We start from the raw sequence: 13,281 nt of genomic DNA on the forward strand, positions 1-13,281 counted from the left end.
AGCAAAGATAAGAAAGCGCTTCATTGAAGACTTACTAGGTTTTGGACATTTTTCTATTAAAAAACATGAAAATCTTTGGGAAGATTGTCTTTTTCTTTTTCTTTGGCTTTAGTTCTGGTGCCGGTTCAGTTACTTTATTATTTGTTTTGGCCGAAGGATCAGCAGGTGGACGTGCAGGCTCGATGTTATTTGTTTCTTTATATTCCTCCAAACTTATGCTTGGAGTGCGTTGTCCACGGTTCGATTCAGTAGCCATTCGCTGTTGCTCATGTTGAGCCCTCCAATCTCTTAACTCCTGCTCCACACTTAACTTACCTTGTTTGGCCTTCTCAGCCCTTTCCATAGCAATTCTTTGTGCTTCCATTCTTTCAGACATCTCTTTGTTTACATCTTCCAGCTTTTCCAAGCTTTTTGACTGGGACTGCTTAGCTACCTCAATTCGAGACTTAACGGCTGCCATCCTCGTGTTGATTTGTGCCTCAAACTCATATGCACGTTTGTTGAGGTCATAGTACTCCTCTATGGAAAATGTTGCACCTCTGGATGAATCGACATTATTGGTGTTATGAGCTGATTCACTTGCTTGCAGTGCTTTGATAGCAGCTAAAGCTAGCTTCTTTGAAACCTTGGCAGCTTCAGTCTCCTTTTGCGTCACAAGTAATCTACTCTCTATGCTACTTGCTTCACCTTTTGCCTGCTCTGCTTCTTCCTTCGCTTTGCAGAGTGCTTCACGAGCCATTTGAGCAAATGACTTGGCCTTCTCAGCCTCTTGAGCTGCTTGCTGCAGTTCCTTGGGCAGATCTGTCATCTTCCCTGGTTGTACTATGGTGGCTTCTGACTGAGTCTTTTCCAGTTTAGACTTCTCTTTTTCAAGCTCCGATTTTAACGAACGAACAGTCGCCTTCAACGAATCCACTTCTGCATATGCTTTTTCTATATTGTGCTTCAACTATTTAAGCTCCTTCTTTGCTGAAGTAATTGATGCTTGCATATCAGTGTGAGGTCTTCCCTCTGATTTCTCTGGCTCATCATTGGAGTCTCCATCAGTTGTCTGCTTAAATTTACATTCCCTATAAGCATCTAGCTCAGCTTTCAAGTCAAGTAGCAAAGCTGAAGAAATGTATCTTTGATTTCAGCTCCTTTGTATAATTCACTTGATGATTGATTCTCTGAAGCTCTTCTTCACCTAGTTTTAGATCCTTCTTCCATCGGAGTGTATATTGGTCTCGGGCCACAGCAACTGTAATCCTTCTCTCTTCTGCCTCCAAATGAGCAACATGCGCAGACTCTAATACCTCCTTTGTGGTAATCAGTTCAATGCTCAAGTCTTCCACCATCTTCTCGAACTCTTTCGATGCCGAAACAGCTTCTTTGGCCTTCTTAACTGTGATATCTCTCTCGATCATCAAAGACTCCTGTTCCTTTTGTATCGCTTCAAGGTCATTAATAACAGTTTTGAGCTCGGAAACCACAGCTTCATGCTGAATTTAGCAACCTCGAGCTGTGTTTTTGCTGCAACGCTAGCCTCATTGGCGATCCCTTGTTTCATCTCCTGCATCCTGAGCTTTGCAAGTTCAGAATCTTGTTTTGCCTGATTTTCTTCAGTTTGTGCTCTCTCCAGGCTCAACTTCATCTCCTCCACTAACCTCTTTGTGTTTTCCAGCTCCTTTAATACTTTAATCTTCGCCTCTTCTACTCCCTCTGACCGTTTCTTGTATTCAGGCAACTCCTCGTACATTTTATCAAGTTCTTGGTCCACAAGCTTGCGTCTCTACAGCCCGAAAGCAAATTACAATGGCCATTAAAGATAGAGAATAGATTTCATGATAAACTACATTCACCAGGTATGAAATATCTAACTTACCTCAATGCTTTGCACTTTATGAGCTTTCCAATCAACGATTAATCCAAACTTGGAAACAGCTTCCTTAACATATTCAAAAGGCGCAGCTATATCGATATGAATTCTTCGGTTGAAAGAACCTTCCTTAATGAGTCTTGGGGATTCAACTGAAGAATTGATGATCCTTTGAGGCAGCAAAAGATCAATGAATTTGGCTACATGAACCCCGATTTTAGCATCTAATGATTCTGCCTCATTAGAGTGATCAGCCTTGGGAGAAGGTAGAACAATGCCATCAAGCAGTGCACGAGAACTGAAAAGAGAACCACCATCGCCTCGACTCTTTTCTCGATCCATGGTATCTTGTAACGATCCAACGTTAACAACGTTGGCCATTAGATCAAAGGAAACAGAATGAGTATTTTGAGATCGATTTTCTTCAGAAGGCAAAATTATGTTATTGTCACCATTGACAACATAAGAACCGACAACCGAGCCGGCATCTTCAGATTCTCGTCTACATCCGACCGCGACCAGCGGTAAAGAAAGCTCGCATGGTGATACCAGAAGCTCAATTTCAGAAGTCTCAACCATCGGATCGGAAGCACGAGGAGCGATTACGTTCTCGATATGACTACGTGAAATTGCAGGAGAATCAGTGGTTTGAGGTTGCTTTTAATTGGAACTGTCATGTATTCCTCGAGTAGTAGAATCTTCCATCAGTGTACCCTGGTGATCTCTCTGAGTTTGGTCAATGCCAAGTGACAAATTTGAAGCTGAATCATCTGCTACATGGTTTTCTGGCCCTGCAGTTGGGGCATCAAAAGCATTTTCTGGAAAGGAGGGTTCAGAAATTTCCATTACTGACAATTGACTCAGGTTGTTTGTTCCATTACTAATTGGAACTGTTGGACCTTTAGCCAAATATGGTCAGTATTTAGCGAGGATGAAGAAGATTCTCAAGGACTCATCTCTTCTACTTCTACATTCTCCTTGTGAGAAAATTGCAAGGAGTCCTACCAAGGCGTCTGAAACCAAGATAACACAAACCTTGTAAGGGACAGAGGTCAAAGAGAGAATATTACAAGAAATCAACAAACATTTCAACAACAGGGATGGACCAAAGGGGCTGTCGGGCAGTTGTTCCGTGGAAATTTCTAATTTTATATAATTTAGCTATTTTCTACCGATGATATTTTTTGACCCCTAAAATTTTATAAATTCGCATCCCTAACATAAAACTACGTGTTCGTCCTTGCCAAGAATGATCCAAAATTTTCAAAGAACATTAATCGGTCAAATTTAATAATTTCATGCAAAAACTCCCTTTTAGGGTAACTTCATTCAGAACTTTCAATAAAATGGAAACAAAATCAAGGAAAGTAAGCTTGAGTACTTAAGTTCAGGTTATGGTGAACGGATCCATCCCAATGGGCAGCAAATTTTATAATCTCGGAGCTTCGTTTCCACGGCTAAATAACACAAGGCACGCCTGTTGCTGCTTAATTCATAAACAAAGCATTAGTTAGATGTTAATGGAAATCTAATTAACAAATTTCACTCTTTTTTTTCTCGGGAAAAAGCCTTACCACAATGAGACCAAGATTGGAAAAGAAGCAAATGTTGATGATCTCTGGGAATTAAGGGTGGAGAAAACAAGCAACTAATGCGAAATTTTACAGCTAAAATTAGAACAAACAAGTAGCAGACAAAAACGGAGAGAGCACGTCGCTTACCTCGTTTAGATAAAATCACCGGTAAGTACGCCTCAAGTAAAAGATAAAAAAAAGCACTAAAACATGAAATATGAACACTTTTTTGTTTTTGGACAGGAAATTCTCATTTCATCTATTGAAACTTAGTTTGAATTAATGTAAATAATCTGATTTAGTTCAAACTTTAGTGACTAATTATTATTATTATTAATCTAGGATGATTATAAGTGATAGTATATATTTTAAAGACTCTCTATAATTTGACAATGAAAGTTTAAATACGTCTTCGGTGCTTAAACTTGAGACATCCAAAGATAAGAACAATCCCTTTAACCACTTTGATTAAAAGGATCATATTTTAATTTTTTTTGACAAATTCCACTTTAATGACGACGTATAAGCGATTATGTAACATCCTAAACTACGGGTTAGTGACTAAATTGTAAAGTTTCAGAATTTGGTGATAAAAGTATAATAGTTCAATAGTTCAATGATTTATTTAGAAATATTTCCTGAAAGTTATTAATAATTATCAAAGGAATTAAAGGGTAAAATGGTCATTTGACATGAAATATATTTTTCTCCCCTTTAATAGGAGATAAACACGTAGAGGGGGAGAGTGAAATGGAAAACTCTCTTCTTCTTCTTGCTTTCTTCTTCTCCACCGTGAACCAAGGGAGCAAATGTGAGTTTTTTTATATCTTGATTTTTTTTGTTGATTTTAAGTTTGAGTTTTGATCCTTATGTGATACTTAAGCTTAAGGAAAGCTTAAGTTGTCTTGAAATCAAAAGATGAAGAAGTTATGAAAGATTAAAGAGAATGGGGGTTTTAAGTGAATTTTTGGAAAATAGTTGATAAGTTGAATTTAAAACTAAATTTGATTTGTCATCAACTTAATTAAGAGATATGAAGTAATAGGATTAGATTTAGAGCATCTTGAAAATTTGGTATGATTATTGATTTCTATATGGAGAATAGGATTTTGAGGTTTAAGATGTGATAAAATGAGTATAAATTGGTTTAAGAGTATGTATTTGAGTTAATAATATGAAAGGGGATGAAACATGGAGAATTGAAGTTGGAAATAGTGAATTTTCGTGCTTGAATAGTGATTTCTAGGCAAAATTTACAGATTTTAATAGGGGTATCGATACCCTTGGCAGGGTACCGATACCTCAGTTAGGGTGTACCGATACCCTTTAGAGGATACTGATACCTACTTTAATCAAGAGATGAAATCAACCTTTCTTTTAGTCTAAGGAATGAACAATTAGAGTATATCAATTAGAATACTAATATAGATCCATGTATGTTATGTAGATACTAAACGTAATCTCGTTCCGGAACAATCGAAAGACTAGGATTGTTCAAAGGAAGCAAGGCTAAGGTGAGTGCAATTTAATTTGTACTTATGTTATTAATCAAACATTAGCTTGCGATGAGCCAGTGACATAGTTATTATGGTAAGACGTAACTTTTAAAATGTTATGTGATTCTTATGTGTGCATGAGTACATGAAAATATATATAGGTGTCATATGTTATTAAATGCGATATGTGATACTGAACTACATGAATATATGAAAAATATGATATCAACTATGTGATAAGTATGATATGTTATTTTATGTGCTATGTGATGTATATATGAATATATGTGAACAAGATATGACATACGTACATGAACAAATGAGAAAGGATATAAGCCATATGAAACGATATAAGTGATATACATGTTATGTGATATGAGATATATATTTACACATACATGTGGTATGTGACAGAAGAGAATGAACAAGTGATATGAACGGTTATAAATGATAATGCCCTTGTTATGTGATATGAGAGCTAGTGGTATAGTTGACATGCCAAGAGTCGAGGGTCTACGCGGTTCTTCGGGACATATACAGAGGTCCTTGGGGACAAATACATAGGTCCTTCGGGACAAATTTCACATGCCCCTAGTGGGACCCCATACGAGCTGTGGTGACAACATATGTAGACAACCTCTATGTACTCACATACCTTAAGTTCTCAACAGTATACATGGGCTTTAAAGATAATAAAGAACTTGATATGATATTATGTATGTTCCTTTGTGAAATGATATATGTGATATATGACGTGCATAAATGATAAGTTCAGGATCATAGGATAATAAAAATGAAGATAATAATATAATTACATAGGTGTATTTGTTATATGAGATGATATGCATTTGTATATGATATGAGATTGGTAATGGTTTATACATTGGTGTAATTTAGAGTTTACATTATACACTGATATGATATAAAAGAAATTAGTGATGATAAAATAAGTAATGATAAGCATGTTAATGATAAGATTAAGTATGTATATACTTATGATGTTATGTTACATGATATGTGCATATGTGTATATGTTACTGGAAAGAATATATGCTTTGGTATGATATGGTAGTATTAAATGTTCATGCATTGTAGAAGTTACAAATATATCCTAATTTTATTTACGCCTCACTAAGTCAACGACTTAGCGTGTGATTGTTTCACACGTAGGTTCTGAGAAGAGGAAGATTGATAAAAGTTATGCAAGACATATCGGTTTCTACTTTCCAAAGATCAGATCAGAAAATAATTTAATAGTATGTATTTTGTAATACTAATAGTGATTGGCATGTAAATAAAGATTTGAATATGATATGTTCTAATCGGTTTTGTAAAATCATATGATCGAGTTTTGTAATGTTTTAAAACGTATATATGTAAATGGTAATCTTTATGGTGATGAAAGTTTAATTTTTATGAGTTTTATATAAGTGGACCGAAATTACTGTAGCAAGGGTATTAGTACAATGTAGCAGGGTATCGATACCCCTGTAGCAATTCTGAAAATTTTTAGCATTTGGTATTGTTCAAAGTATTGTTCATTATTGTTCACAGTATTGTTCATACCGTATAGTACTATTCATAAAAACGTTTCTTTCCTTAAATTTGTTATAACAAACATAATTCAACGGTATATTATCGTATTTTCTTAATATAAGTCCAAACGTTTTGTTATTTTGTAAGAATATTGTTTTAAAAAGTCAATGTGACCTCTCGAACTCGTATTCGGGTTGGGTACGGGTAGGGGGTGTTACAGATTAAGTACCGATTTCGGGCGCTATGGGAGTGGTTACCCTTCCTCACGTGTAATCGACTCCCGAACTCTAAAAAATGAATCTTTGATAAACACAGACTAATTTTTGTGTTTTAAACGATTTTTCTTAAAACTGTTTTAAAATATGTTTTTAGATATTCAACATACTCAACCCAATGGTCGATGACGACTCCAAATTCAAATTAAAAATTAAATTAATTCAAAATTTAGATTTTCTTAAAATAAATTCATAATTATTTTTAATTCGATTTTTTGATTTTTTTTAAGTTATGAAAATATTATTTTTCTAAGTTGTGTCCTTTAGTGGCGTTTAAAAATTAGCAGCACTATAAAAAATACACAAAAATGACACTGTAACAAGCATCGTTACAAGATTATGGTATTTTTGTATGAAAAAGGCCTCTGAAGACTAAAATCTCCAAACAATTATTGGTGTTTGTAAATTGACATAAATGTCACTAAATCCAAGACAACCAGTGGGATTTTACATGAAAAAAACGTCACCAAATGTTGGCTATCTCCATACTGTATAACTCAAATCATAATTTTGATACCACACTGTAAAAATTTGAAATTAAAAAAATAATAAAAATAAAATTGCGATCAACATATAATAAGAAACGTACAAGAGACGAGTTTAACTAGTTCGATCTTACCTATCTCCACGTATGAGAAAAACAATTATCCACTATAATAGTATAGATCGTAAATAATACAAATACATGGTATCTCACGTCCATAGTGTAAAACCTAAAAGTTACTAATATTACAAAAGAATTATGTCTCTCCAACGTAATTATCTCTCATAATTCAAAAAGCTAAGACATACTCTTTATTTATTGTAGACACTCGTTTTCGTCCGGGTTTTGTTTCGAATTTTATTTCGGTTTATATTAGTTTAGTAAGTATTATTAGTATTATTATTAGTTATAATTTACTATGGTTTATTATTATTATTATTATTATTATTGTTATTACTACTATTATATCATTATTATGGTATTATTATTATTTTATTGTTACTATGCAATTATTTATGTGTATATGTTTTGGTCATTAATTAAAATTTTATTATTATATATTACACATTAAATATATTAAACATTAAATATATTAAATACATATTATATATATATATATTAAATAAATACTTATATTTTATTTTATTTTATTTCTAAGGTTTACAAGAAAGCCCAAGTGGAAGATCCATTACAACAAGACCAAAGCATGTCAAGTCCAAACAAATACCAAATCAAAGCAACCCAGCAGAGTAGGCTCATGCGTGTTGATCCAAAAAGTAACTAGGGTTTCTCTGTTTTTCATCCAGCACCACTCATCCTTGGTCACCAGATTTGTACCCATCAAACGATCCAGATTGCCCTAAAAATTAAGGTTTCTTATATAACATGCAACTATTATAAACAAAAAGAGGAGAGAGCACAAACCAAAAAAAGAGAAACCCCAAAGAAAAACAAAAAAAAAACATTTTTCTTAGCAACCATCACCAGAATTCATTCGAACCACAACCAAAAGGCAACCATTCGAAACTAAAAAGAAACCGAGATAATCCAATGGGAAAGAGAGAGAGGAAAAAAAACTCCCCTTTTCGACAAGGAATGCTACGTGGTCTTCATTGAGCGTCGGGAAAGCTCATAGGTCCAAAATCAAATGGGGCCGAGGAAATCTCCTTAGATCTACGGCGCTAGGAAGTTTGTTTTGGCCAATCAGAGCTTGGATCCATACTCAAGGCAGGGAAAAACTTTGTTGGGTGGTTCTATCTCTCCAATTCGTCGTCAGAGAACAACTGTCAACGTCTGTCAGTGGTAGTTTTACGGCGGTAAGCCACGTCAGAGATAAGATATGTAACACCCATAACTCGTATATGTCTCGAAATATGAATTATAGATGTTACATCAACACTACAAACATTCATTGATGATAGACACTTAAAATTTTTGTTCCATTTTTAAAAATATTTCTTTATCAGCTTTAAAACATTTTCGTTAATCGTGTAAAATCATAAAATAATATTTGAACGTTCAAAATGAATCAAATTCTATGTCGCAATTAGGCAGTTTAGTGTTGTTTCATAAATTATATATAATTGCCTAAACACATCTTAATTATGAAACCATTTAAAGACAAATCCGATAAAGTAATATACATATATAATATACATACCACTAATAAGTCAAAGATAGAATGTTTTACTGATTTTGATATTAGGTATGATTTTCTAAAAAGATGCTCAAGAGGTTCCTCACTTCACATTCCTTTCTCTATCTGAACCTACGCATGAAAATCATTACACACTAAGTAAAACTTAGTGAGGCAATAATATAGCCAAAGTGAAATAATAGTTAAATTTCATAAAGTATTAATAACATAAAGTTGTGATTCAACACGAAAACATTAAAACTTTCAAACCGAGCTATTCAAGTTGTTTTCCTCTTAAAAACCTAAAAATCACCATCTTATGATTTTATCAAAATCAAGTAAATCAACATCAATATCATAAACAATTCATATTTTTTCCTTCATATATTTTCATAACTTTCACATTTACTTTTATAGCACAATGTATATGTAAGAGAATGCAAAGTACGTGAGTCAGACGAGTGTGTGCAATAAGCACTTCAGTGCTATCATCGTAACCAGAACATGCACTCCAAGTGCATTCATATCATTTGCACCAACGGTACTACACATAGTGTATACAAATGTACCAGATCATAATCATAATCACTCCACCTCATGTCATGCCAATTGTACCTACGACTCTCAATGCAACATACAATGGGCTTTCAGAACATATCTTATTCGTTTCATAATCATTATTTCAAATTCAGAATCATTTTTACTTTATCATTGTCAAAATAGAACGTGGGTAGTTTATACCCTAAATCATCCATAAAACATTTATGTAAATATTATGAAAATAATCCATAATTAAAGTAGAAACCATACTTGAAAAATAATGAGGTTGACTTATCACAAGTCGCCTTCGTTCAAAACAATTAAATAAATAAACTATAATCACTTTGACACTTTATAAATCAAAATATAAGCCTCACTAAGCTTTAGGTTTAGTCCTTTGTTTTCGATTACTTTGACTACAAAATTTATCAAAATTTTATACTTTGTTAGTTTGCACAATCTTCAAAGAAGTATTATTATGTATTAATCTAAATACTTCAAAAATATTTTGTTTGTAACTTTGGAAACTAGACTAGAATAAAAATCTAACCATTACATAACTTCTTTTAGTTCAACTTGTACAATTTATAACAAATTTTCAAAGATGACTTACAAAAACAGTTTTGAGTAGAATCTGTTGCCCCTCTTTTCTAATCTATCATCGATCAAAAATTCATATCTTTTTGTATACTACTTGAAATCAGTGGTATTTTGTTTTAAACGAAACTAGACTGATATTCGAATTTAAAGATATAGAGATCATCTTCTAATCACTTCTGTATAATTTATGGTGATTTTTTAAACTTTCTGTTCAAATCGTGACTTCTAGGTAGCTTTCCCTAATTAGGACTCTTGGCTTATTCCATAATTTTATTAACTTACCAAATGAATATATATATATATATATATATATATATATGTAAATCACAAATCACATAATATTTAGGAGTCACTTCTTACCATAGTAACTCCGTCACTGGCTCATCGCAAGCCAATGTTTGTTCGATAACATAAGTACAATTAAATATGCACTCACAGTTGTCACACTATCAAATCTTCTCCACAATAATCTTCTCGATCCCACACTTTTTTCTTCTCTTTCGAGTTACTTGAATCACTAGATTTATCGAGGTCTGACGACGTCAAGTAAAAACATAAAAATATTCAAACTATATGTTAGTATCGAACTAACATAATCTAAGCTTAAATGTAAAATTATGTATAAATAAAATCGATATAAAACTAAATCATATTTTCCATCAACATTTTAAACTTCTCAAAATACTCATTAAATTCCATAAATATTTATTTCCATCATCAACCCTTCAACTTTTCCAATTACACAATCAAGCCTCTAATTATGAATTCTTTCTAGAATTCACCTTAACTTTTCCATTAAATTCATAATGATCCTTCACCATTATGATCATTGCACATTAATTACTAAAATTTCCAGCACCTTAATAAAATACTCAAATTCATACTTTAATATTCAAAAACTTGCAATTTCATCATAAACTTTCTTAGACTTTTTGAATTCAACCATCCATCTTTATAAACTTGAAATTTGATCCCAAGTCAATATTTAAACTCAAAAATCATCATACTAATAAAATTTCCAGCATTGTATTATTTCTTTTTCAAAATAATACCAACATGTTTTCAAGCTCATAAACAAGTCCCTAAATTTTGAGACTTTTCAAATTCCACCCTTAAAATTTACCAAACTTATAATTTGGTTCCATCCAATTTCCCAACTTGAAATTCCAGCATTTAAATATTAAAATTTAACATTGAACATCCTACTACTCACATTTAATCAATAATGTCTCATAATTCTCAAAACTTGCAAATATATAAGACCTTTTACTATCTCAAGGCTCCAAATTGATCTCCAAGTTACATAGAATACTTCTAATATCAATTCTAGACCATAGGAAAATTTTCAATATTCCCCCCCCCCAATTTTCCTTATGGTCGAACCCAATTAATGCACTAAGGCAAGGATTTCATTCATTTTCAAGCATAAATTCAACCTCCTATGATCAAATTCATGCAATTTCAACCATCATAATATCAAATTGAATCAAAATCAATCAATCTCCTAACATCATAAGCATGCCCAAATTCAATACAAGGCTTTACACATAGTTTGAATTATCATACAAGCCTTAGAATTAATCTCCAACATAAAAAATATAATAATCTTCCATTAAATCTTCAAAATCCATAAACCCTAATCACCAAATCTCAACATCCAAGCATGCTTTACACTAATTTCTTATACCAAATGATAGAGAAATTGATGTAGAACAATTCTCTATTTCACAACTTAGTCCAAAAATCACGCATACAAGCTTAAAAATAAAAAATGAAATATTTACCTTGAAGCAATGGTTGTTTCGGCCTCAAGCTTGAAGATGGCTGAAAATGTGCTAAATTGCTTGATTATTATAGTATTATAATCCTTGACACATGACTTATTCATAAATATAATTGAATTTAGAATTCAATTAATGAGAAATTCGAAAATTACCATTAATGAAACTTGATAATTATAAAATGTCATTGTATTATCTTCCATTAAAATATTCCATAGTCAAAGATGAATCAACTTAGCTTTGATTTTCTACTTTAGTCATGCAATTTTCAAAAATTACATTTTAGTCACTAAAATTCCATTGTTTGGGCAAATCAAAAAAATTATATTGATATGAGCTAAATTTCTTTGATCTAAAATATAGAAATAATATTTCCAACCATTATCTAACATCCTTCAAATTTTAGAAAAATTTTGGTTCAATTCGGTTATCCAATTTCTACACCGAAATTTAACGCTTTATAACTTCTAACACAAATCTCGTATCGAAAATCTGATTACCAAGAAAATTCTTATTTTAGGCCAAACTATTTATTTACGAGCTAAAATATATATTTTTTCAAAATTACATTTGTGGTCCCTAAACTTTTTTAAAGTTTATACTTAGTCACTAAACTTTCAAAACTTACATTCTAATCACTGGCTAAAATTTGGAGTATTACATTTTAGCTTATTTTCCCGGAGTGAGAGAAATACAGAGAAAATTCTCTGTGGTTTTGGAAACATAGGGTAAAATGAGTGAAGTTGGGTTCATTTTGGCTTAGCATTAGGGTTTTATTTAACTCTTGAAACGACGCCGTTTTAGGGTGTAGGGCTGCCTGTATGTAGCGCATGTGTAAATGGTGTGAGAGGGGTCTCATTCTTTGTATGGTTAAATGAAATTTATCTATTTATGCTTTGAGTCTTTAATTTATTTACGCTCACAATTTGGTCACTGTTCTGTTTAGTTTAATGCTTGAATGGCTTCATGGATTTATTGCGTGATTAGACCCTATTCTCATTGCCAAGTTCGATTTAATCCTTATTTTGAATGGTTAATACCTGTTATAGTCCCCGTAGTTTTCAGATTATGATATTTTAATCCTTTTTAATACATATATTTTAAAATTTAAATAATATTTTAATATATAATTGCAAATATTTAGTATTAAATATATTTAGTATTATTGTATATCATATTTCATTAAAGGGAACCCTTTAATTTTAATAACTTATTACATACGTATAGTATTTTTGACAAATATGTCTATTTAACGTTTTAGTATTTATAAAGTTCTTGATTGTTCGACTAAACTATGAAAGACCTCCAAAAACCTAGAGTGTTTTTTCAAGGGTTATTCGAATTAAAAATAATTTTTTGTTATTATTTATATATTTTATAATAATTAAAAGAGAAAATAACCTCAGTGACCAAAAATCTCATATAATATACGATTTTAACCAACTTTTTCCGGATTTGCCAAAATGACCAACAAAATCGCAATGCGATCGCTAATTCGCAA

At 32.2% G+C, this 13,281-nt stretch overlaps 1 pseudogene; it reads right to left on the bottom strand.

The window, feature by feature from the left end:
- Window positions 1-34: 34 nt before the first annotated feature.
- Window positions 35-2,865, bottom strand: LOC120169044 (annotated as a pseudogene).
- Between the last annotated feature and the right edge of the window lie 10,416 nt (window positions 2,866-13,281).

The sequence above is a fragment of the Hibiscus syriacus genome, unplaced genomic scaffold (genome assembly GCF_006381635.1).
Source record: "Hibiscus syriacus cultivar Baekdansim isolate YM2019G1 unplaced genomic scaffold, ASM638163v2 tig00111745_pilon, whole genome shotgun sequence".
NCBI classification, from domain to species: Eukaryota; Viridiplantae; Streptophyta; class Magnoliopsida; order Malvales; family Malvaceae; genus Hibiscus; species Hibiscus syriacus.